This window comes from Papio anubis, chromosome 8, assembly GCF_008728515.1.
Source record: "Papio anubis isolate 15944 chromosome 8, Panubis1.0, whole genome shotgun sequence".
Taxonomy (NCBI): domain Eukaryota; kingdom Metazoa; phylum Chordata; class Mammalia; order Primates; family Cercopithecidae; genus Papio; species Papio anubis.
The window spans coordinates 34695220-34720833 of NC_044983.1; the positions used below are offsets into that span (position 1 = coordinate 34695220).

The following is a 25614-nucleotide window of genomic DNA, read 5'->3' on the forward strand; positions in this document are numbered from 1 at the left end:
CTTGAGCTTTAATGGTAGGTAGTATCTGCTGACAGATAACAGCCATTGCGGTTACCTGATGATACAGTTTATTCCATGGAAGGCAGCGTAGATGTGAGAATCCACTCCACTAAAAGTGAATACCCAAAGAGTATCAATTAGGTGGGGAAAACATGAGCTCTAGGAGTGGGGTAATTCAGTGCTCCTTTATGTTTTGTTTTCAAGACCTTTGGTTTTATTTTTTATTTCTTCTTCTTCTTATTTTTTGAGATGGAGTTTTGCTCTTGTCTCCCAGGCTGGAGTGCAATGGCTTCATCTTGGCTCACTGCAACCTCCGCCTCCCTGGTTCAAGCGATTCTCCTGCCTCAGCCTCCCAAGTAGATGAGATTACAGGCACCCATCACCACTCCTGGCTACTTTTTGTATTTTTAGTAGAGATGGGGTTTCACTACGTTGGCCAAGCTGGTCTTGAACTTCTCACCTCAAGTGATCTGCCGCCTTGGCCTCCCAAAGTGCTGGGATTACAGGCATGAACAACTGTGCCCGGCCAAGACCTTTGGTTTTAATAATTAGATGAAACCTGTTTCTGGGCCCGAGGTCCCTTCAGTAGTTGTGACATTCATGTGGTCTCTATGGGGGAAAAGTGAAGCAGAGACTCTCTGTCTTTCAGCATCTTCTAAAGCTTGTGGCATTGTGATGTATCCTGGCACCTTGAGAGTAGGAAAGCTGATTGCTCAAGTCCATGTCCCATGAATATATTCACAAAAATTAGTATAACCCATAACCCCTTCCATCTTACAACATCATGGCTCTCCCAGGTCACGTCCCTTTTCTGTCACCATAATAACCAATAGTCACTGGAATGTAAGAACCAAGAGAGCAGAAACCTTGTCTGCCTTGTTTTCTCTTTACCAAGTGGCTCCCAGAGTCTCTGGCACATTAGAGGCATCAGTAAATACAGCTGGATAGAATAATACCCCATCATGACAATGTAGCACTGAGAAATAGACAAGGGAAAGCAAGTCTGTAAAGATGAGCTCTCCCCCAATTTGAAGGTGCGCGTTTGACTTCATCACCCCATCCAGGGATGAAGTCTTTCTTCCTTCTGGACTCTAGGTTGTTAGGTCCATATTTTCAGTGGAGAGAACGTTCAAATTCTATGTGTCCTCCACAGCATCTCGATTTAATATTTCATATTAAATAAACTTGAAATGAATAAACTTGACCATAAACTTGAAAATTTCTGTATTCATTAATTAGGTTTTATTTCCATTTGGGAAGAAGGTTTTCAGATGTCTACTTAAGAAACGTGTGCCCTTGACCTAGTTTTTCACCACTCCGTTCCTTTATATATTATTTGAACACAACAGCTTTTAACTCTGAGAAAAATAAACAAATAAACAATAAAAATAAAAGAAAGAAAAACACCACCACCACTAAAACTCCTTTAAATTTAACATTAAAAATGAGAAAGAATGTAATAACGTCTTTTGCACGTTAATATCCGAAGAACTGGAGGCCATTATTCAAAGGGAAGTAACTCAGGAATGAAAAACAAACTACTGCATGTTCTCACTTACAAGTGGGAACTAAGCTGTGGGTACACAGAGCCATAGGGACTGGCATAGTGGACACTGGAGATTCAGAAGTGGGGAGGGGTAATGTACAGTATTTGGGTGACAGGTACACTAAAAGCCTGGACTTCACTATGTAATTCATCTGTGTAACCAAAAGTCACTTGTACTCCTACAGCTATTTAAGCTATTGAAATAAAAATGAATAAATAATAAAAAAGAGAAGGTTTATTTTACAAAAAAAAAAAACAAAACGTAATTTAAATAAAAATGTGTATCAGGCAAGAAGAAGTTATTGGAATAATGAAATATTTAGAAATCAAGTAAAATCTGGAGACTCCAAAAGACTTAGTGGGCAGATACTGGTTAGTTTGGGTGGGAATAGGTAGGCTGTCAATCTTTAAAACCATTGCAGCATCCTGAGCTTCAGCAATCAGATCATGAATAAGACATGAATTAGTTCCAAACCTTATGTGTGATCAGAGCAAGAACAATTGACACATTGTCAATTCAGCCTCCAGGTTCCAGGCCAACGATCTTTACTCCTTTACATCTTTGTAGGAGCCTGGACTAATTACCATCGACTACTGCTAGCCTGGATCTCCTAGTGAGAGATATCACTTTGCACATCCTTAAGCCATACTGGTTTTCATTGTGAACATTTCACAACAGACTAAGTGTACTATAGCCCTGAGACAAATGAAGAAAAATCATGTCTCTCTACCTGGTAGATGACATTAACAACAGACTGCAAAATGACTCAATTTGTAGCTCTCCTCAGCCTCCTCATAATTTGTCATAATGATGTGTGCATTTTGGGGCAGCTCTTCAAATCCAAAAAAAGGTGGGGGGGGGGTGGAAATAATCGACTGAGTATGCTTTTTTTTTCTTTCATTCTGTCCTTTTGTAGCTATGCTTACTTTTGTTTTTATTAATGATAATATTGGAAAAGGACAAAATAACATCTCGGACTTTAAAAAAAAAAAAGTGAAGAATAAACTGCAGCCCCAAACTTTGTGATTTCTCACTTTATTAGCCAGATTTCTAGAAAATGATCCTGGTGAGGGCTGGGCACAGTGACTCATCCCTGTAATCCCAGCACTTTGGGAGGCTGAGTTCACTTGAGGTCAGGAGTTCACCAACATGGTGAAACCCTGTCTCTACTGAAAATACAAAAATTAGCTGGGTGTGGGGGTGCACGCCTGTAGTCCCAGCCACTCCAGAGGCTGAGGCAGGAGAATCGCTTGAACCTGGGAGGCAGAGGTTGCAGTGACCTGAGATCATGCCACTACACTACAGCCTGAGTGACAGAGTGGGGAAAAAAAAAAAAAAAAAAAAAAAAAAAAAATCCTGGCGAGATACTTTGAGGGACAAGGAGGCTGCTAGTGACAAAAAATACTAAAGCTTCCATAACACTGTAACACAGACAATCTAGTGCTCTGTAAACCTTGCTATGCAAAATATTACCTGGGGCCTTGTTACAATATAGAGTCTGATTCGGCAGCTTGGGTTGAGGGTCCAAGAGTCTGCATTTCTTCCAGTTCCCAGCTGATAATGATGCTGCCGGTTTACAGACATCCTTTAGTTAGCAAGTTCTAGAGATGTACCTCCATGATATACTAATTTGTAACTGAAGCAAATCACTTACCCTGTTGGAACAGCAGGTTTATTTATTTATTATTAATTGGGGTTAGTAATATCAATAATATAAATGCCTATCTCAGAAAGATGTTGTGAGACATAGGTGAATAATTATGTTTATTTTACATATTGATGTCCATGTTTACAGCATGTGCTGGAAGGCTTCATGAAAATATTATTGATGAGGCCGGGTGTGGTGGCTCATGCTTGTAATCCCAGCACTTTGGGAGGCCGAGGTTGGTGGATCACCAGAGATCAGGAGTTCGAGACTAGCCTGGCCAATATGGTGAAACCCCATCACTACTAAAAATACAAAAAAATTAGCCGAGGGTGGTGGGGCATACCTGTAATCCCAGCTACTAGGGGAGGCTGAGGCAGGAGAATTGCTTCAACCCAGGAGGCGGAGGTTGCAGTGAGCCGAGATCATGCCATTGCACTCCAGCCTGAGCGACAGAGTGAGACACTGCCTCAAAAAAAAAAAAAAGAAAGAAAAAGAAAAGAAAATATTATTGATTAATCATTAGCTCACATCTACTGTTTTATTGTTGCCATTGTTATGACAAAGGGCACATCGAAACCTGTTAAAAGTCACCTTTCTCTTTCAAAAACCATCTTCTGTTCACATTAACAGGACTTTGACTTACTAAAAATCTAGTAGGTGGGCTGGTGGACACACAAGGACTTGTCCTAGCCACAAAGGCCATTGCCTTTCGCAAGGAAAACTGTACAATGCAAGACACTTGGGAAATCTTAACCTTGGTGCCATGCGGATTGCCATTTGATTATTACTATGAAAGAATGACTAGATAAGAAAGGCTGCAGATTTAAAACCAGGTTGGAAGCAAATAAGTGTAAAACAAAGCTGCATTCCCTTGGGAAAGGATGTAATGAACTGAACAAGAACTGCTGGTTTGTTCAACCAAGCTCTGTGCTTCCATTTAGGGTCTCTCTCTCTTTTTCTTCCTTGCTCCCTCTCTTTCTCTTTCTCTCTCTCACATGCAGAGCCAGGAAGATAAAAATTAAACTTCAGAAAGGAGCTGTTTCTGGACTGCCAGCTTTAAGCCAAAATTGATAGCGAGACACTGCTATCAGACCATCGCTATCTGAAATGGTCTCATCACAGACTTGGCTTATCAGATCAGTGGAGGAGGTAGTTGTCTCTTAGCTCCGAAGCGAGCCAGATTCAGTATATAATTTTAGAGAAAATATTTTTTCTGTATGAATGTCCTTTGCTGTACAGCTTGTTTTGGGAGCTGACTGTGACTGACAGGATATGTGTTTTCTAGTACAATTAGGCAGAACAGGGCATGGGCTAGCCTGGCCGTCATCAAGAAGTCAACCTCAACTGGCTGCACCAAAACACAGCTTTGTAACACACAGCCTCTTGAAAGCAACGAAAGATGGGATGGTACCTTACTTGCGGGCAATAGAGACAGGCTCTGGCTAAGATAAACAAACAAACAAACAAACAAAAAAGGGAATCGATAGGAAAGACATGGGAAATTCATGAGGTTGAAAGCGGGTGGCAGAATCAAGCCTGAGTCACAGAAACAAGGCAGCTCTAGATGGTGCTCGTAGCAGGAACGGCTCCATAATTTCCCCTACTAGCTGAAACAAGCTCTGCAGCTTGTGTCTTGCTGCTGAGAAATCACAGTCCCAAATAAAAGTCAGGTGAGCCATGTCTTAGGTAAGGGGGCATTGAGAGAGAGCATCTGGCTATGGAACCTGCAATAACTGCCTTAGCTTCTATAGTGAAAGGGCAGGTGCCAGAACTTAGCACCCCAGGAAATGATAGGAGGTGCTGAGTGAGTCTGCCTAAAAAATGTTCACTGAAGGAGAAAGGTTTAGGTGAGAAACTTAAAACTCAGATTGTAATCTCTTCTCTTCAGACTTCCATGTTAACTAGGTCTACATAGACCTACTTGGTGGATTTTGGATTTCTCACCATGAAGCAGGGTACTTTAAGCCTGTAAAGGTGGAAGCTGAAACACTCGGGCATGATGTAGTCACAGGCAATCTTTTTTCCATCATTATGGGACACAGATCTTGGTGACAGTTGCTAGAAGTGATTTCTGTACATGTACCAGGTCATTGCTATTGCTGGCATTGTGAAATCTGAAAGAAAAGAAGGAAGGCAGGAAGGCAGAAAGGCAGGAAGGAAGTTAGGAAGAGAAAGAAAGAAGGAGAAGGATAAAGGAAAGGAAAGGAAAGGAAGGGAAGGGAAGGGAAGGGGAAGAAAAGAGAGAGAGAAAGAGAGAAAAAAGGGAAGGAGGATGGGAAGGAAGGAAGAAAGAAAATAAAGAAAGAAAAAAGAAAGAAAGAAGAAGGAAGGAAGGAGACAAAGGAAGCAAGCAAGGAAGGAAGGAAGGAAGGAAGGAAGGAAGGAAGGAAGGAAGAGGGGTCACAAACCTAAACAGATTCATCAAAGATTATAATCAAGATAGGAAGCTGAATGAGTTGGAGAATAAGGTTCAAATAGACTGGGGGAATGGAAAGCAGCAGGGTAGCTCTCCGGTCAGCTTCTCATTCCGTTCAGATGGAATGATTTGACTTCAAACATTAAGACAGTCTCAGGTCAATGCACAGGGAGGACATGGGGACATGGCAGTCTTCCTCACAGCTTGGGGAAGGTCATTATAGCCCTGCCCCAATTATTATGGACCCAGGCCCAAGAGCCACGCTAGGACTTCATTGTAGGCTGACGAAGTAAAGAAAATAATTTAGGATCTATGGCAGCATGTAAAGAACAACAACAAAAATCAGTGGTCTCCAGCAGCATGGGTTAAAGACAGAGTACCATCCATTTCTAATGACAGGACAGGTTAATCATGGCAAACTCAGGCCTGATTTTCACTGTTACTGATATCAAGAAGTCTAATTTTATGGCCAGAAGTTTCTGGGGAGTGGCAGCATAATCATTCTGGTCTGGTTAAGGGTTTTGTTTCTAAATGGACTCGATAATATATAAAGTTCAATCCCTGCATTGCAGAGATGAGCCAGTTCTTACAGGGGGCAAGACAAAGTCACATGAAACATCTGGCCTCCATGAGCAGTAACAAGTTTCAAAGCATGCTCAACTGCTCATGTAGCTGATTTGTTCTCCCATTTTTAAAACTGGGCACCTATTGGAGAGGTTGCATAAAGGAAGCAGCCTGATAGGAATGACTTTGCCAGCTTTTACTTCCCCGTTCTCCCTCAAATCCAGGGTGCTTAGTATCCAACTACAAATCTTTCATGGAAGAAAGCAGGGTGCACAGTTAAAATAAATCCTGAGTTCTTACTTCCAGTTCCTAAGAAACAAAGTATTTTTACTTCAACTGTCAACTCTTAAGAGAACTGCAGATCTGTTGAAGGCTGAACAAGAGCAAAAAGTAAAATAACTTAAGTATACACCTGAACGTAACCAGACAAGAGTAGGGGCTAACAATGTTTCCAAAGTAATGGCAAGTTTTAGACATTTTCATTAAGGAGAATATATTTGGAGATGAACTAGTTTGAACTCTCAAGAGTGGAGGAACAGGAATGACCTTATCCTGTATCTATGTCTTGCTTTATGGTAAAACCTTTGAGAATGGAGACCCCTCTGAATCCATATAACTACAAAACTAAACAGAAACCATCAGTGTCAAACTTATTTCACTCTTGTCCAGAAAGATCAGGCTGTAAACCAACAAACAATTTCATTGTTTGCTTCATGAAGTTTTTGCAAATTAATATATGGGAACAGTTTCCTCAATCTAGGTAAATAGCTCTCCTATCTGGAGAAATAAATTGTTCCCCTGGGCAAACAACTCATTTATCAAACAAAAAATTTCCATATCAAGATTGGCTTTAAGACCATCCCCTCACCCATCTTTAAGTATTACATAAAAATAATTCATCCAAATCTACTCAGCTCCTAGCCTTGAAATACCTGCCTTATACTCCTTGAGTCCAGTCTTCAAAATCCTCTAAATATCTTCCCCTGACATCCTCCTTCTGAGCTACTACTAAGGCCCTGCCAGCATTGTATCTTTCTCTACTGTGATGTGCCCAGCAAACCTAGATTTGCTTCATCAGAGTGATTTCTGGTGTCCTTTGGGGAGCCCAGAGTTGACTCTTTCCCGATCATCCTCTTCGCTTCCATATGCTGCTTACTGATACTGTTTATGGAGACTTTGCTCTGCGGAGAATCTTCAAGACAGGCAGGAGAAATGAAAGACCAAAGAAAATGAACTGATGTCAGCGTGAGAGGTGGTATGATCAAATCTCTTTCATCTCTCTTTATGAAGAACAAAGTCTGTCTCAACCCAGAGAGCGTGATAATCCCTTCAGTTTATTTTCATGAGAGCTCAGTGAAGTACTAATTTAAATAATGTAAAGTTATTTTTTAAATAGACGTTTTTATCTTAATTTTTCTATAACAGGCAGGAGAAAAAAGTCCAATTCCCTAGTCATGCTTAGTCATGCTTACTGGGAATTCAGAAAGGCCAAGTGCATCCCTCCCATTGAGCTGGCATCAGTGAAGGCTGTCAGTGGCCCCCTGGGCCAGAGAGCGCTGTGCTATGTGAGCCCGACATGGAGCCTGGAGGAACAGGCATTCACATCAGGTATAAAGCAGTGAAAGTCAAGCTGCAGAATAACTAAATCAGCTCATTCTGACATTATTGTTTTCAAGAGCTGTGACCATCATTGACATTTCCATGGCATTTTAAGGCATTCCATAAATATCTCATAAACATTGCCTAATCCAAAGCCTGACCTTCCACTTAAAATACAGCTACTTACGAGATTTATTTTTTTCTGCTCCATATTTTCTCTTTCTTTTGTGCTGTCCACGTATGCTTATTTATTTATACCACATTTACTTCCATCGAAGTGATTTGAGGCAGCTTACAATAGAAGTGAAAATAAAATGAGGCCAAAATGTGCCTTCCAGTAGGAGTAAAACACAGGCTGCCTACACTTTTCTTTTTTTTTTTTTTTTTTTTTTTTTTTTGAGACGGAGTCTTGCTCTGTCACCCAGGCTGGAGTGCAGTGGCCGGATCTCAGCTCACTGCAAGCTCCGCCTCCCGGGTTCACGCCATTCTCCTGCCTCAGCCTCCCGAGTAGCTGGGACTACAGGCGCCTGCCACCTCGCCAGGCTAAGTTTTTTTTGTATTTTTAGTAGAGACGGGGTTTCACTGTGTTAGCCAGGATGGTCTCGATCTCCTGACCTCGTGATCCGCCCACCTTGGCCTCCCAAAGTGCTGGGATTACAGGCTTGAGCCACCGCGCCCGGCCTACACTTTTCATAAAAATTTCAGCAATATTACTGCTTCTTATTCCTCCAGTCCAATGTCCTTAGCATCTAACTGCAACTCTTTCTTCATACACATCCTGCAGAGTTGAAGGAAATCCTGAATCCAAATTCCCAAATCCAGAAAACCAAAGCATTTTTCCTTCATTTGTCAAGTTGACAAATGAAGGACAGAACTGGCCAGGCGTGGTGGCTGACGCTTGTAATCCCAGCACTTTGGGAGGCTGAGGCAGGCGGATCACGAGGTCAAGAGTTCCAGACCAGCCTGGCCAACACAGTGGAACCCTGTCTCTACTAAAAATACAAAAATTAGCTGGGTATGGTGGCGGGCGCCTGTAATCCTAGCTGCTCGGGAGACTGAGACAGGAGAATCGCTTGAACCCAGGAGGCGGAGGTTGCAGTGAGCCGAGATTGCACCACTGCACTCTAGCCTGGGAGACAGAGCGAGACTCTATCTCAAAAAAAAAAAAAAAAAAGAACTAGGAGTTCCACTGAAAGTGGTGATTTTGATTCAAAATATGCATCACACCTACCCACATAGAGGTGCAATAAATTAATCCATCAAATTTACTTCCTCCTTATATCCATGTGGAGTCAATAATCTAATTCAAGGTGTGGCAAATGTTTTCTGCAAAGGAGCAGATACTTTTGGATTTGTAGGTCATACACTGTTTTTGTTGCAACTACTGAACTCTGCTGTGGAAGCACAAAAATAGCCATAAAAATATGTAAATATGTAAAGAATGAGCATGGCTGTTTCCCAATAAAACTTTATTTATAAATAGAGGTGGGAAGCTGGGTTTTGGCCACAGGCCATAGCTGGCTGACTCCTCACTGGATGTTCTTCCTTCCTCCAATCTAGGCTCAGAGTTGAAGGTTAAGTTGAGGAAAGAAAACAAGCTAGAAGTATTCAAAGGGAACAGAAAATTGGCCATATTGCTCTTATTACCCCCTCTTTTTCTTTTGGGTTTTTAGTTTGTTTTTGTTATTGTTATTATTTTGATAGGTTGTGTTTTTGTTATTCCTGTTATTGTGGGCAGAAAGGTAGCCCCAAAGATATATCCATGTACTAGTCCCTAGGACCTGTAAATAATATTTTATTTGGAAAAGGGTCTTTGAAGATGTGATTAAGTAAAGGATCTTAGAGATAAGGATGAGGATCTTGAGACCCTGAATAATTTGGATAGACCCTAAATTCCCCCACAGGTATGCTTGTGAATTAGACAGACACACACAGAAGAGAAAGTGATGTGACAATGGAGTCAGAAATTGGAAAGATGCTGCTGCAAACCAAGGGATGCTGGCTGGCAGTCACCAGAGCCGGAAGAGACAAGGAGCAGATTCTCCCCTGGAGCCAGCAGAGGAAGTGTGGTCCGTGAAACTGACTCAGCCCAGGGAAGCATGCAGAGCATCTGTCTCCAGGACTGTTAGAGAATACATTTCTGTTGTTTTCAGCCATCCAGTTTGTAGTAGTTGCAGCATCCATGGAAAAGTAATACCACCTCATTTCTCACTTATAAGTGGGAGCTGAGCAATATGAACACATGGACACAGGGAGGGGAACAACACACACTGAGGCCTGTCCAGGGGGTAGGGTGGGGGAGGGAGAGCATTAGGAAAAATAGCTAAGGCATGCGGGGATTAATACCTAGGTGATGGGTTGATAGGTGCAGCAAACCACCATGGCACATGTTTATCTATGTAACAAACCTGCACATCCTGCACATGTACCCTGGAACATAAAATTAAAATTAAAATTAAAAAAAGTGAAATAAAGAAAAGTAATAAACCTGTATTTCCTTCCTCTGCATTGGAAATAATTTCCTTTCTGTTCTTTTACCTTTAACATGTATATTTGACTTAGCAGCATGTAAATCCAATCAACATCTCTATATTTTTACCAGAACAACTGAGGAAAATCAGAAAAAATTTTTAACCCTGCCATGTCAAATTACATGCCATTATTATTCAGCATTTTGAATTTCCTTATGGTTAACTTTCCACATTCATTGTTAAAATTTAAATATTATTTTATCTTTTCTTTACAATTAACAATTGTTTACCTATATCCTTACGTTTACCAATTTTACCAGTTTATTTACTTATTATTGCTTTTATCTAATTTTCTTACTGAAGTACATTCTTTTTTTTTTTTTTTTTTTTGAGATGGAGTCTCACTCTGTCGCCCAGGCTGGAGTGCAGTGGCATGATCTCAGTTCACTGAAAGCTCCGCCTCCCGGGTTCATGCCATTCTCCTGCCTCAGCCTCCTGAGTAGCTGGGACTACAGGCTCCTACCACGCCTGGTTAATTTTTTTTGTACTTTTAGTAGAGACGAAGTCTCACCATGTTAGCCAGGATGGTCTCGATCTCCTGACCTTGTGATCCACCCGCAGGAGATCATTCAGAGAGAATCTACAGAGAACAATTCTCTTACGCCTTCTTTTATTGGGAAAAAAAAAGTTTCGAATTTTGCCTTTAAATGATACTTGAGCTAGATGAAAAAGTCTAGGTGGACAATTATTTCACTCGACATAGTGAAGTGATTGTTTTGTTATCTTCTCCTCTCTATTGTGCTGCAGAGAGGTCTTCTTACAGTCTAACTTGTGTTTATTTTGTGATAATCAGCCCTTCCCTTATGGATGCTTGTATGACTTTGTCTTTTTCTTTTTTTTTTTTGGCTTTTTTATGGAATTTTTTTTTTTTTTTTTTAATTTATTTATTATTATTATACTTTAAGTTGTAGGGTACATGTGCATAACGTGCAGGTTTGTTACATATGTATACTTGTGCCATGTTGGTGTGCTGCACCCATCAACTCGTCATTTACATCAGGTATAACTCCCAATGCAATCCCTCCCCCCTCCCCCCTCCCCCCTCCCCATGATAGGCCCCGGTGTGTGATGTTCCCCTTCCTGAGTCCAAGTGATCTCATTGTTCAGTTCCCACCTATGAGTGAGAACATGCGGTGTTTGGTTTTCTGTTCTTGTGATAGTTTGCTAAGAATGATGGTTTCCAGCTGCATCCATGTCCCTACAAAGGACACAAACTCATCCTTTTTTATGGCTGCATAGTATTCCATGGTGTATATGTGCCACATTTTCTTAATCCAGTCTGTCACTGATGGACATTTGGGCTGATTCCAAGTCTTTGCTATTGTGAATAGTGCTGCAATAAACATACGTGTGCATGTGTCTTTATAGCAGCATAATTTATAATCCTTTGGGTATATACCCAGTAATGGGATGGCTGGGTCATATGGTACATCTAGTTCTAGATCCTTGAGGAATCGCCATACTGTTTTCTATAATGGTTGAACTAGTTTACAATCCCACCAACAGTGTAAAAGTGTTCCTGTTTCTCCACATCCTCTCCAGCACCTGTTGTTTCCTGACTTTTTAATGATCGCCATTCTAACTGGTGTGAGATGGTATCTCATTGTGGTTTTGATTTGCATTTCTCTGATGGCCAGTGATGATGAGCATTTTTTCATGTGTCTGTTGGCTGTATGAATGTCTTCTTTTGAGAAATGTCTGTTCATATCCTTTGCCCACTTTTTGATGGGGTTGTTTGTTTTTTTCTTGTAAATTTGTTTGAGTTCTTTGTAGGTTCTGGATATTAGTCCTTTGTCAGATGAGTAGATTGCAAAAATTTTCTCCCATTCTGTAGGTTGCCTGTTCACTCTGATGGTAGTTTCTTTTGCTGTGCAGAAGCTCTTTAGTTTCATTAGATCCCATTTGTCAATTTTGGCTGAAACTGGATCCTTTCCTTACTCCTTATATGAAAATTAATTCAAGATGGATTAGAGACTTAAATGTTAGACCTAATACCATAAAAATCCTAGAGGAAAACCTAGGTAGTACCATTCAGGACATAGGCATGGGCAAAGACTTCATGTCTAAAACACCAAAAGCAATGGCAGCAAAAGACTTTGTCTTTTTCTTTGTTGTTCTACAGCGTTTTTGTCTAGGAGCTCAGAGCTTGGTGGGCTTCATCAATCTGAGAATCCATGCATCTTCCATTCTGGAAAAATAATTCAGTTTTTATCTCTTTAAATATTGCACTTCTCTCATTTCCATTTTTCTTTATTTCTAAACTTAATAAGGCATATGTTCAACCTTCTCATACTACCTTTTAGGTCTCTTAATCTCATTTTTATAGTGTTCACCTATTTTTGCCTCTGGGCTGAACACTCAGTAATTTCAACCTTTTTTCTTCTAAGTTTTTGTCTTTCTAAGTCTTTGTTAAATCTTTTTAACCAATTAATTGAGTTATTACTATTATCATTATTTTTGTCATTAGTTTGATTTGTTTCTTTTAAATGTCTTCCTATTTTTCATGGTATCTTTTTTATTGTGATTTTATTTATTTATTTGTTTGTTTGTTTGTTTGTTTATTGAGATGGAGTCTCGCTCTTGTCGCCAGGCTGGAGTGCAATGGTGCGATCTCGGCTCACTATAACCTCCGCCGCCCGGGTTCAAGCGATTCTGCTGCCTCAGCCTCCCGAGTAACTGGGACCACAGGCACACACCACCATGCCACATTATTTTTGTAGAGGTAGGGTTTCGCTATGTTGCCCAGGCTGGTCTTGAAGTCCAAGTCACATACAAGGGAAAGTGCTTATAAATTTAAAAGCCTAAACATCTTACAATGAGCTCATATTCAGTGGAATATGATTTTTCTGTAGGAGATCTGTGCACCTTGGGTTTTGGAAATTTCCAAATTGAATGTTATGGCATCAACTGCTACTGTGGATCATTGGAGAAATTGCTACTCAGTTCCTATGTTCATTCACCGTAAGTCTCAGATTAGTCTTGAGATTTGTAATGTCTTATTATGAGCTCATCTTCAGTACAAGCTCTTTTGTTGGTCTGTTTCTTTGCGCATGTATGTGCACACACAGGGGAAACTTGTGCCCTGTGGATTTTGAGAGTTTCAAAATAGAGTGTCAAGGCATGCATGAGTTTCTACTTAGGGTCCTGGGAGATTACTACCCTGAGTTCAGTTTATATGCCAATTTACTGTCTTGGGATACTTATAGCACACGTGAGCTGAATTCAAGAATCACATCTGTTCATGGTGAAATTGTGAGATTTGCAAAGCCTTATCATGAGCTTATCTCATAATGAGTCGGAGTTTGTGGATGCGAGTGTGTGTATGTGTGGTGGAGATTGGGGGAGATTTGTGCAAGATGTCCTCTGGAAATTTACAAATAGAGCAGTACAGCATGTGCTTCTAATGAGGGCCTTGGATAATTTACTGTTTAAAATTCAGTTTATATGCTAATTTATCAAATTGGGATACCTAGAGCATGTGTTGATATGAATAAAGGTTTCACATCTGTCTATGGTAAAGTTTTGGGATTTGATTTGAATAAAATATTTTTCTCTGTGAAAGATCCTGGAAGATGTTATGTTTTCTTGTTGCTGTTCATGGCAGTGAGTGGAGTTTTTCAAACTCATTTTTTTTTTTTCCCGAAAAAGAGAGTCCTTCAGAGACTTTACTTGGTGCATAGCTCTTAGTTGTGGCTTTCCATATCATACGGTCTTCAAGGATACAGCTACAGTTCCTGGATGGATGTTAAATCACAACCTCTCAAAGGGCTCAGGCTTATATGCTGCTTTTGCCCTCTGGACTGCTACTGAGTCAGCTTTTACAATAACTGCCTTGTTTATGAATTTTCTCTTTTTTTGTGTAAAAGAAAGTTAGATTACCATCTTTTAAACTTGACTGTATATATTTCTGATACTTTTCAAAAAAAAAATCCAGGATTACTATGTGTTTCAAGATAAAAGAGTGTCCGTGTTAGTTTTACTATTTTTTATTTAGTTTATTTAGTCCATGTTAGTTTTATTACTCAGCCATGCTGCTGAAGATATTTCTTAGCAACTCTAAATTGAAAAGCCAAGAGCGAGGCCAGGCATGGTGGCTTACTCCTGTAACCCCAGCATGTTGGGAGGCCAAGGCTGGAGGATTGCTTGAAGCTGTGAGTTTGAGACCAGCCTCGGCAAGCTAGTGAGATCACATCTCTACAAAAAAAAAAAAGAAAGAAATAAAAAAATCAGCCAGGGATCATGGTGGACACCTGGAGTCCCAGCTGGTCTGGAAGCTGAGGTGGGAAGAGTTGGAGGCTGCAGTGAGCTGTGATTGCACTACTGCACTCCAGCCTGGATGACAGTGAGACGTGTTTTCTAAAGATATGGGAAAAAAAACAAAAAAAAAACAAAAAAAAACGCCAAAAGCTAAAGAAGATCTATCAGTTAATGTTTCCAATGGCACTGTGAGTCCCAGACAAAGAAAGCACTGATGTCAAGGCAGGGTAAGGAATGAGAAAGTGGGCAGTGGGGTCACGAGGCAGGAAGTACCAAAACAAGACTGGTCAAAAAGAGAGGGCGATGGTGAGGAGGAGAAGGGAAGAGACTGCGGCCAAGACCACTGCCATCAAGGAAAGGAACTCTCTCGTGTGCTTGCTGCTGACCCGGAGCCAATCCAAACACTGAGTCCAGCAGAATCCATAGATTGGAGCAGCAGAGGCACATCTAAACAACTGCATCTCCTCAGCGGGTGGTCTATACAGCAACAGCATCCTCTCAGTGTGAATTAGGAATGTAGAATCTCTGGCCTCAGCTTAGAGCTACCAAAATCAGAATCTGCATTTTAACAAGATCCCCAGTCATTTGCTACATTCACATTAAGTTGCAAAAAGCCCTTGTGGAGCATTCTGATTAAAGTACAGCCTTGGGATCAGAGAGAACTGAGTTTGAATACCCAATCCGCCACTTATTAGCTATGTAAATTTAGGGAAGTTGCTAACATTCTTGAAAGTCTCGATTTCTTCATTTGTAAAATGGGACTAATAATATCCGTCTCACAGGATTTTTGTGAAAATTAAGTGAAACCATGTAAATAGTGTAAAACATTTAGCCCAGAGTCTGGTATGTAGTGATAGTTACTTTGAAAATAAAAAAGTTACTTTTTTCTTTTTTAAAGATTAACCTGTTTAAAATTAATTTTTCATAGGCCCAAAAAATTAATAAGGCCTTGTTCTTTAAAAAAGCAAAGAAGGAGGAGATATAATGAAATAATTATGTTTATTCACAGCCCTTATTTTCATGGTTCAATAACTCATTATCATTCAACAAACATGTAGTAATCACCTATAGGAGGCCAGATATTATATTTTATATATTAGGAAAGTCAAATGTGAATAGAATGCCATCTTTGCCCTTGAGAAGCTTGCTGTTTCAGGGAAGAAGACATTTAACCAGAAATATGGGATGCTTGAGTTGAATCAGAAAGTATTTATAAGACTTTACCAAGAAGAAAAGGGGGCATCCATTCCAGGAAGAGGGAAATCTATATGTTATTCTCAGATTTAGAAAGTGAATCTAAGAACCTGTTAGGATTCTCAGAACAACATAGAATATGAATGTAGTCAACTTACCCAATGCCACTACTAGGTAGGAATAGAAATAGCAGATATTTATAGAGTAGCAACTATTCTGATTTTCTGAAACTTTGATGAGATACACGTGCCAGCAATTCTAAGTCTCTATATAGGGATTTACATGCACGTTTCATCCTCACAATCATTGCATGGAGGTGATACTTTCAAGGTTTCTTACAGATGAGGATACTGATTTATGGCAAGACCAAGTGACAAGCAGAGCTAGGCTTTGACCCTATGCCACCTGGCTATGGAATGCACTGTTAACCACATGCTACATTCTCATTAGATAATATGGCTCTTAAAAACAGAATATGAAATCTTTAATTGATATGTGTAGGCATTCTTAATGAGGATGTTCATCAGAAAAGTGGAGCATCTGAGGGGCTCCATCTTCCTTCCTTAGCTGTTCCACTGGGCTCGCCTGTGCAGCAGAAGCACATCTGCAAGTAGCAGTACCAAATGTTAGATTCCACTAAAATTCCTGTGGTCACAGCATCGATAGCAGTGACCGTCTTATGATAAAACTGTTGGTAAACACCATACAGGGATCCCTGCCTTTAGTCATCATCTGGGGATTAAGTTAAGACGGGAATTTTAAACAATGCCTAATTGGAAAAAAGAAGGAAGAAGCTGGAGATGTGAGGAGTATGATCACTATTCTTAGAAACCAAATGCTGTCCTAGTGAAGAAGAAATTGATATTTTTGATGATGCTCATTAATTAGATCCAGGAACAATGAGTATAAATCCATTCTTTCCTTTAATAAAAACTTCCTGCCAGCATTTATGGGGTGAACAATGGATATAAAGTTCCAATAAGACTTTCAAATACCTCTTATAGATCATTTTTAAGATCAATTTTTATCATTTTGAACTGTAATGTATTGTACTATATATAATAAAACATTGATTTAATATAATAGAAGTTTATTTCTCTTTCATTTAAACAAGTCTTATAGATAAGTATCCAGCTTGGGTGTGTATGGCAGCTTTAGTCATTAGAAACCAACACTCCTTCTCTCTTTCTAATCCACAATCTTCAAGGTTACCTCATAGCCCATTATGATTGCTGGAGCTCCTGCCCTTGCATGGCAAAAAGTAGAAAGGAGAAAAGACCAAAAAAAAAAGTGTACTCCTGTAAGAATCAGTGCTCTTTAAGGATCCTTTTTGGAAGTCATAATCAACATTTCTGTCATTTGCTGTCATTTGTTATTACCCTAGGTGCAAAGATCTCAGAAGTAGACTCATTAATAGCTCAAAATGAATAGATATTGAGTAAGCAACTAGCAGCCTCTATCACACCTCCAACCTGAAGATTATCTTATTCAGCTTTCTTTCTTTCCCCCTTCTTTTTTCTGTACTTTCTTCCATTAACTCAAAAAATATTAAGCATTGTCCAGGCATGGTGGCTCACACCTGTAGTCCCAGTACTTTGGGAGGCTGAGGTGGGCAGATCAAGAGGTCAGGAGATCGAGACCATCCTGGCCAACATGGTGAAATGCCACCTCTATTAAAAATGCAAAAATTAGCTAGGCATGGCGACGCAAGCCTGTAATCCCAGCTACTCTGGAGGTTGAGGTAGGAGATTTGCTTGAACCTAGGAGGAGGAGGTTGCAGTGAGCCGAGATCGCATCACTGTACTCCAGTCTGGCGGCAGAGCTAGACTTCATCTCCAAAAAAAAAAAAAAAAAAAAAACCATTTCTTTTCCTACACACAGAGAAAGGGGTGGACACACACACACACACACACACACACACACACACAGATACAAGTCAGTGGGGAACTCATGAGGAAGACTATTTCCTCTCCTGGATTTTTGAGTAATTTCACATATTCTCTAAAATATTAACTACTACAAATGTATTAGGAGTTTCACAAAAATATTTAAGGCCACCTATTAGCACCTAGGGCTGGGGCATGAGGGAAAGCCAGGGATTCTCAGAACCTTCCAGCACGGGGGGAGAAGCCTTGCAGAGCTAGACCTCAGGCTTTTTGAAGAGGAGACACTGCTGACTTATCATAATGCCTCAGCATCCCAGAGCGGGTCTAGCAGAGCTAGGATTCTGTGAGGAGGCAGGAAGTGCTGTCTAAGTGGTGTTCTTATCTTTCAGGAGGTAAAAAATGAGGCTGCTTCTGGATGCACCTTAAAACAAAACAAAGCAAAACAAAAAACACTAGGCTGGGTATGGTGGCTCACACCTGTAATCCCAGTACTTTGGAAGGCCCAGGTGCAAGGATTGCTTGAGCCCAGGAGTTTGAGACCAGCCCGGGCACCATGATGAGACTCTTATCTCTCCAAAAATTTTTAAAAATTAGCCAAGTGTGGTTACGCACCTGTGGTTCCAGCTACTTGGGAGACTGAGGCGGGAAGATTGCTTGAGCCTAGGAAGTTGAGGCCGCAGTGAGCCATGTTAACGCCACTGCACTCTAGTTTGGGTGACAGAGCATGACCCTATCTCAAAAACAAACAAACACACACACAAAACCTGGAGATTGGAGCCAATGCTACTGCCAGGAAAAGAGCTAATTGCTGAAGTGTCTCTTACAGGAACAACAAGCAATTCAGGAAGGGACAGGGCTCTTATCCCTCTCTACCTGCCATTTATTTCACTCTGGTCCTGCTTAAAGGGAGGCAACTGACAAAGCAGAAAAACTGACAAAGCAGAAAGATTGCTTGCAGAGGTCCAGCCCCAGCTCCATGAAGCAGAGCAGAGGAGGATGTCTTCACAGCCCAGAGACAGTGGCTTCTACCAGTATAGTCTGCTTGATTGGCCACTCCGCATTTACACATACTTCTCTACACATACTTGAACTTCCAGATGATAGCAATCATACATTTTCACTTTTTCCTAATAGGTTGTAGCTACCCTTTGTAAAACGAAGACTTGCTTACTCTCTTTCCAAAAATGGGAAACAAAATCTGTTCATGAACTAATTAAAGTCATTTTAATTTCCTCTTAACCTTTTACCCTTCTGTCCCAATTAATCCCTAAATCTCACTTTTTAGTACCATTTCCCCTCCACTCTGTCTCGACCATGATTGCCTTTTGGGTTTGTACCAGCTTTTACATGGGCTATCGCAAGGGTTTTCAAACGCTCCTCCTGCCTTTTTTGTTCTTTCTTTTGTAGGATCTCTATACTATGTGCAGAATAATCCACGTACACCATGTATATTTTTTCTCTGCCACCCTACATCCTTCAAAATAAAAGTTAGAGCCTTAGCTTGGCCTTCAAGATCTTCAATCAGAGGGCCTGGAAGAGGCTTTTCATCTCCGTTGCAATGACTTCAAGCCTTCTACTTGAGATGTGAGTCTTTGAAAACTTTCAAAATTCTTACCCTCCATCATATGTCACCTCTATGTCTTTGCTTATGTCCTCTGCATAGAGTGGCCTTTCTACCTTTCCTCACCTGGCTTTCAAGACTCAGCTCAGACAGCATCCCCTTCAAGAGCCCTCCCGCCCCCCACCGCCAAAATCCTAAGCCATCATGTGCACTTCTTTTATGCTCTGCTCGCATCTCTAGGTCTTATTTTCCTTATTATACAACGATATAATTTTAGGTGTCTTTTATTCCCATTAGACTGTAAGTCTTTCAAAGCAGAGTTGGTATTTTTTTTTCCCTTTATATCTCTGCAGGTAGCACAGGAGCTGGCACCAAACATCTGCTTGAAACATGTTTGTCTCTGTGTGTGAAATTCAGTTCAACAGATCCCAAATTCAGGCGACTGTCTCCCTTAAGGGCACCTTACATTGTTCTCTCATTAACTCATTTTCAAAAGTCTAATGGTTTGTTCCCTTTTCACCTATGAATCAGAGGGCACACCTTTTCTTTCCCTGAAGTACAGCACCTTGGGGTTTGACGTAGAAGTGATATATGAAGTTCAAACATTTAACCTTTAATTTGTGCAGGAAGCAGCATGTTAATTTGTAAAGATGCCCCCCTGGGGCTCTGGCTGAATGTTCTTTAGAGAATGCTGGAGGTGCCCTCTGGAATCGATTCTAACGGAGTCAAAACCACTCACTGTTTCTCTGTTTTTGCTTCTCAGCCACAGTTTGGTCCACTGTGCCTTTTTCAGCTATGGAATTTAAAGGAAGGGCATTTTACAGACAAAACAGGAGGACACATTTCACAATGTATCATACAGTGGAGTAATGGGCTCTGGGAGGACCTCCGGACTGGGCACCAATTCACATGGATTTTTTTTTCCCAGGTCTGATCTAAAACTAGCATTGACCAATTGCTGTACCTCTCCAGACCCACCTTTCCCCGCTTTTTGGTAAGAGAAATGGGTAGTCTCTTAGGTTGATCCCTGAGCTTACATTCTTTGCTGAATGTGTGTAGTTTCTAACACGTACTTAATGTAAAGGTCCAGAAAGCCACAAACTGCAAAAGTAAATTCCAGTGACTGAGTTTTCATGTTAAACAAAGAGCGATTGGGAATAAAAGTCATTGAATTGGAATTCAGGGTTTGTGAGATTGCACCATATAGTATTGTGTTTTGTCCAACAATGAAATTCCTGCTGGGCTTGATGATAACATCCTGATAATTCTCTACAGTTGTAGCTTACAATTCTCTTTCTCCCTTGCCTCTGAAGTAATGAGAACCTGACACTGTTAACTAACCTGTCATAAACTTTATTGAAGAATAAACTATATTCTCAAATTTGCAATTTTACTCATTTGCAGATCTATTTACAGATATGCTCAAAGACACTTATTTGTCACATGTTAAGAGTTCTTAAAAGCAGAAGCCTGCCTCCACTCCTGAACTTTCTTCTAAATAGTAGTTTGTGGGCCCCTTAAAGGTGTGCTGGTTTGCTTTAGTTAGTTAGCCACAAATCTTGAGATTCACAGAGAGATTAGTCACAGTTTTATGTCTCTTTACAAATCTACAAAAGACTTAATACAACAAAACCCCAGCCTAGATTAATATTCATGAAACTCTACAGATCATAGGGGAAAAATAGCTCTATTTAATTAATGTAAGGGAAAAAAAGCAGACAAATTTTCAAGAAAATTCCACAGGCATGATAAATACTATCATATTAGGAATGTGAATCAAGGTTTGAAAGGAAACAAGGAAAGGGAATAAGCTGAACTGAAGCATGGAAGAAAACTGAGGATCAAATGCTAAGCTGTACTGGGGTGGAGGGGCCAGCAGCATTGGCTGGGGTGGTATTTGATAGTTTCAAGGTAGAGATACTAACCAATGGAACCATTGGTTCAGTATATAGATACTTATATAGAGAGATATTTCATAGCTTATATTCATTTTGGAATGAAAAGGAATAGGAGTAATTTACAAATTATTCATGTGTATAAATATGCTTAATATTGGTAAGATATTCCATATCTTAATATATAATACTGAGAACAGTGTACACTCATTAGGGAAAATCTCATGTGTCCCTCTATTGGTCAGGGTTCTCCAGAGAAACAGAACCAAGAGGAAAGATAAGGTTACAGATACAGATACAGATATAGATACAGATACAGATACATAGATAGATACAGAGAGACATCTTCATATATATCTATACATCTTATATATCATATATAAATGTTACATATAGACCTTATGTATAGATGTCTTATAGTTTTATATATATAATAGATATATATCATATACATAGATCTCTGTATATATAATATACATATACACACATACATACATACACACACACACACGCACAAAGGAATTTGTTATAAGGAATTGGTTCACACAATAAGAGAGACCAAGAAGTCGAAGATCTGTTGTCTGAAGCCCTGAGAACTAGGAGACCTGACAATGTAAGTTACAGTCCAAGTCTAAAGGCAGAAGAAGACCAATGGCCTCACTTAAAGACAGCCAGGCAGAGAGAGTGAGTTATTTCTTGCTTAGCCTTTTCTTCTATTCAGACCTTCAACATATGAGGTTCAACATATGAGGTCCCACCATACTGGGGAGGGCCATCTGCTTTACTCAGTCTAACAACTGAAATGCTAATCTCATCCAGAAACTCCTTCACATACATACCCAGAATAATGTTTAACCAAATATCTGGACACCCTGTGGCCCAGTCAAGTTGACATATAAAATTAATGGCTAGGATCCTTTCCTAAGGAAAAGTGCCATAGTTATAACTGATTATAACAGAGTGATATTCAGGCAACACAGATGTTTGATGTTTGGGAGGAACCTGGAAGTAGTAGATAAGAGCGCAGCCTCCTAAGCTAAACTGCCTGAGTTCAAAGCCTTTCCCCACTGTTACTATCAATGGGCCGTTGAGCTGACTTACTTCAATTCTCCATTACTTTATCTGTAAAGTTGGTATAATAATAATGACAAATTCATAGAGTTATTGTGAGGATTAAATTAGTTAATCCATATTAAGTTCTTTAATCAATGCCTGACATGTTCTAAATGTTTGATAAATCTTAATTACTTTAAATATTTATCCAAATTTCAAAAAATTAGGAAATACATTTTTTCCCTAGCCAGACACACTAATGGTAACATCTAGAAGCATATTTTGGAAGAATAGGGCTAAAAAATAAGGGTTGGCAATAAGTGGTGTCATTATTTACTTCCATGAGATGTAAACATGTGTAGATGAGAGAGAGAAAGTAAAAAGAGAACAAGAAAACGGAATTTTTAAAAGTAAATATAATAAGAACCTAGAGGATATTAAAAACCATTTGTAATAATCTGTGTCTCTATCCCATTCCTTTAAAGAGTCTTTTAAAAAATATTAACGATTTTAGAGGCCTCTTGCTCCACTGCCCAGACTAGAGTGCAGTGGTACAATCGTAGCTCACTGCAGTCTCGAACTCACAGGCTGAAGCATTCCTCCCACTCCAGCCTCCCAAAGTGCTCTGATTACAGGCATGAGCCACCATGCCCAGCTTCCTTTAAAGGGTCTTAGAAAAATCAGCACCGCGTATTGCAATTTTCAGCAAATCACTTATTTAACTTCGGACGGTGTCATAGAGTGTTTATGTGTACTGCAAGATGGTATAAAACCGGATTTACTCTAAAAGCCAATTTGAACTAACACGGCAGTTTGATTTAAATTAGTGAAAAATCTAAACTATAGAATACCTTTTAGCAACACTCATTTACATTAGATTTATTTAACTTACTTCACATACTTGAAAGTGATGAAGTTGTAGCTTGATAAATAGCCATTGGGGACCAGTTTTAAAGACTAGATAAGAACATTTTATTTTTACATGTCATTTGATGTATATTTTAAGTGCAATTAATGTACACATGGAAATAGTGTTTGATTTGTTAACTACATTAAAAATTCTTTCTAAAATTTTCCCCACATTGTTAATCTTTGAAGTAGGTTTAGCTGAGCAAAGGTAAGTAACAGAGGGCTTATCTTTATCCAGTTTTCACAAATACTGAATCAAGCTTGCATTAATGAGATAAAATCTACTGTGCAATTATTTTTCTTAGGCTCCACTAGGTCCTGAACATTTGAAACCTGAGATGAAATGTAGGGTCTATATAGCTGCTTAAATTCAAAGAGTTTCTGGGTTACTATGTCTACTAAATATTTTGGTGGAAAATTTTATAGAATTTGTATAGAAGAGATAATTCATTCCCATTATCACAGAAATGTCAAGAAGGAGAGACCTGCTAACTGAGAGTGTGGAACGGAGTTTCCAGTTTTTATACCTTCTGAAATTCCCAGAGTAATGCCAATTAATGGCTAGGAAAGGAACTTACTTTAGTTCACTAAGCATTGTGTACCAGAGAGCATACTATGTTTCACATATGTCATTTTATAATTATCACAACATCCCTCTGATACTGTCATTATTACCATCTCCATTTCACTGTGTAAGAAATTGAGGCCCTGAGGTGGTTATACTAAAAGCTGTTAAGTCTTGAATGTAGAATTTGAATTCAGATCTGCATGACACCAGAGCTCTTTCAACAGCATTATGACATTTTCATACTACATCAGTTTCTATCAATTGCTGCATCGTCCACAACCTTATCTTGCAAGCCTTGTCTCATAACCCCCAACCCCATTGATATGGCTGAATGTTTGTGTCTCTCTGCCCTCCTCAAATCCATATGCTGACTCCCTAATCCCCAATGTGGTGGCATTTGGAGCTGGGGCCTTTGGGAGGGAATTAGATAAGGTAATGAGGATGGAGCCCTCATGGTGAGATCTGTGTCCTTCTAAGAAGAGGAAGAGAGATCAGAGCTCACTCTCTCTTGGCCATGTGAAGACACAGTGAGAAAGCAGTTGTCTACAAGTCAGGAGAGGGCCCTCACCAGGAACCAAATCTGCTAACATCTTGACCTTGGACTTTCCAGGCTCCAAAACTGTGCAAAATAAATGTGTGTTATTTAAGCCTCCCAGTCTACGGTACTTCGTATAACAGCCCAAGCTGACTGATGTGCCCATTCTCCCAGAAATTGTTCCTATTGCTGTCATATAATTAGTTTTAAAAATATTTAAAACATGACTCTCATATGAATAAAGACTAAACATGTATAAAATATTTTATTCAGTTTCTTCATTAACATGTACGCTGATAGATTGGTAAAGCTAGTTCAAAGAACATTTTGAGGAATAAGGTATTTATAGTCCACCAGGTTAGGTGTTTTAAAATAAGTTTGCTGAGCTAGAGATAAAACTGGTTAAAGTTCTACAGGGTAATGACACTGTAAACTTTAGGGTTAACTTCTCTTCCAGACAGAAATCTACAAGTTAACATGTAAATTTATGGAGTCTGAGCCCTCAGTAGTAAACAGCAAAGTCAAACACTGGTACCGTTCCATAAATAATTACATAATCCTTGTTGAACTGACATGTTACCCCTTACTTTGTCTTAGTGCCAAGTTTTTAATAATTTTTCTTAACACTGTATTGCTCTTTGCTTTCCTAGCACTTGCTTGACTTAACTTAAAATTTATTACAGTTTGTATTCCTAATTTTGTCATCTTACCCTCTTTTAATTTCAAGCTATTTTAAGGCAGAAACAATATCTATCTCCTCTTCCCAGTAGGTTAAGCTCCTAGCTAGCACAGTGCCTAACATATAAAGAATGCTTGATATTTGCAATTGAATAAATAAATGCATTTGAATTATATTTAATGCATTCATCAGTGGGTTGCTCAAAGCTTTCTCTAATGGGTAGAAATTCCAATAATAGTAGAAACCTCAGCTTTTTCTGTCAGCAGCAGTGACAGATCCCCACAAGGCAATGACACCCAACATTGCTAAACTTTTGTAGGTAGTTCTCATGGGGTCACCTAATTTCTCAGATATCAGTCTCTTACGTATAAGAAAAAATCACCAGGCCCTTCAGCAGCAAAGCAGCCTGATTTGATTATCTCGTTATCATTTCCTTAAAACTTTTCACAGTAGAGCTCCTTAGACCATAGAATGCTACCTAGCTTTCTCAGGAAATATATTCAATAACTTTTAGGAGAGAAAGAAAATAACAAGTCTTAATGTATAAAATTCTAGTTTCCTCCTGATATTTCCTTTTCCTGTCACCCAAGAGTCTGACCAATGGTGAGATATCCTACTTGTTAGGTTACAAATGCTCAACTTTTCTTGCCCTATCCATCATGAAAAATATAGGCCAGGCGCAGTGGCTCCTGCCTGTAATCCCAGCACTTTGGGAGGCTGAGGCAGGCAAATCACGAGGTCAGGAGACCAAGACCATCCTGGCTAACACAAT

General features: G+C 39.7%; 1 long non-coding RNA gene across 1 annotated transcript in view; it reads right to left on the reverse strand.

The window, feature by feature from the left end:
* Positions 1–25614, reverse strand: part of LOC108587204 — a 72946-nt gene that overhangs the window by 6760 nt on the left and 40572 nt on the right. The gene's annotated exons all lie outside the window — the stretch shown is intronic.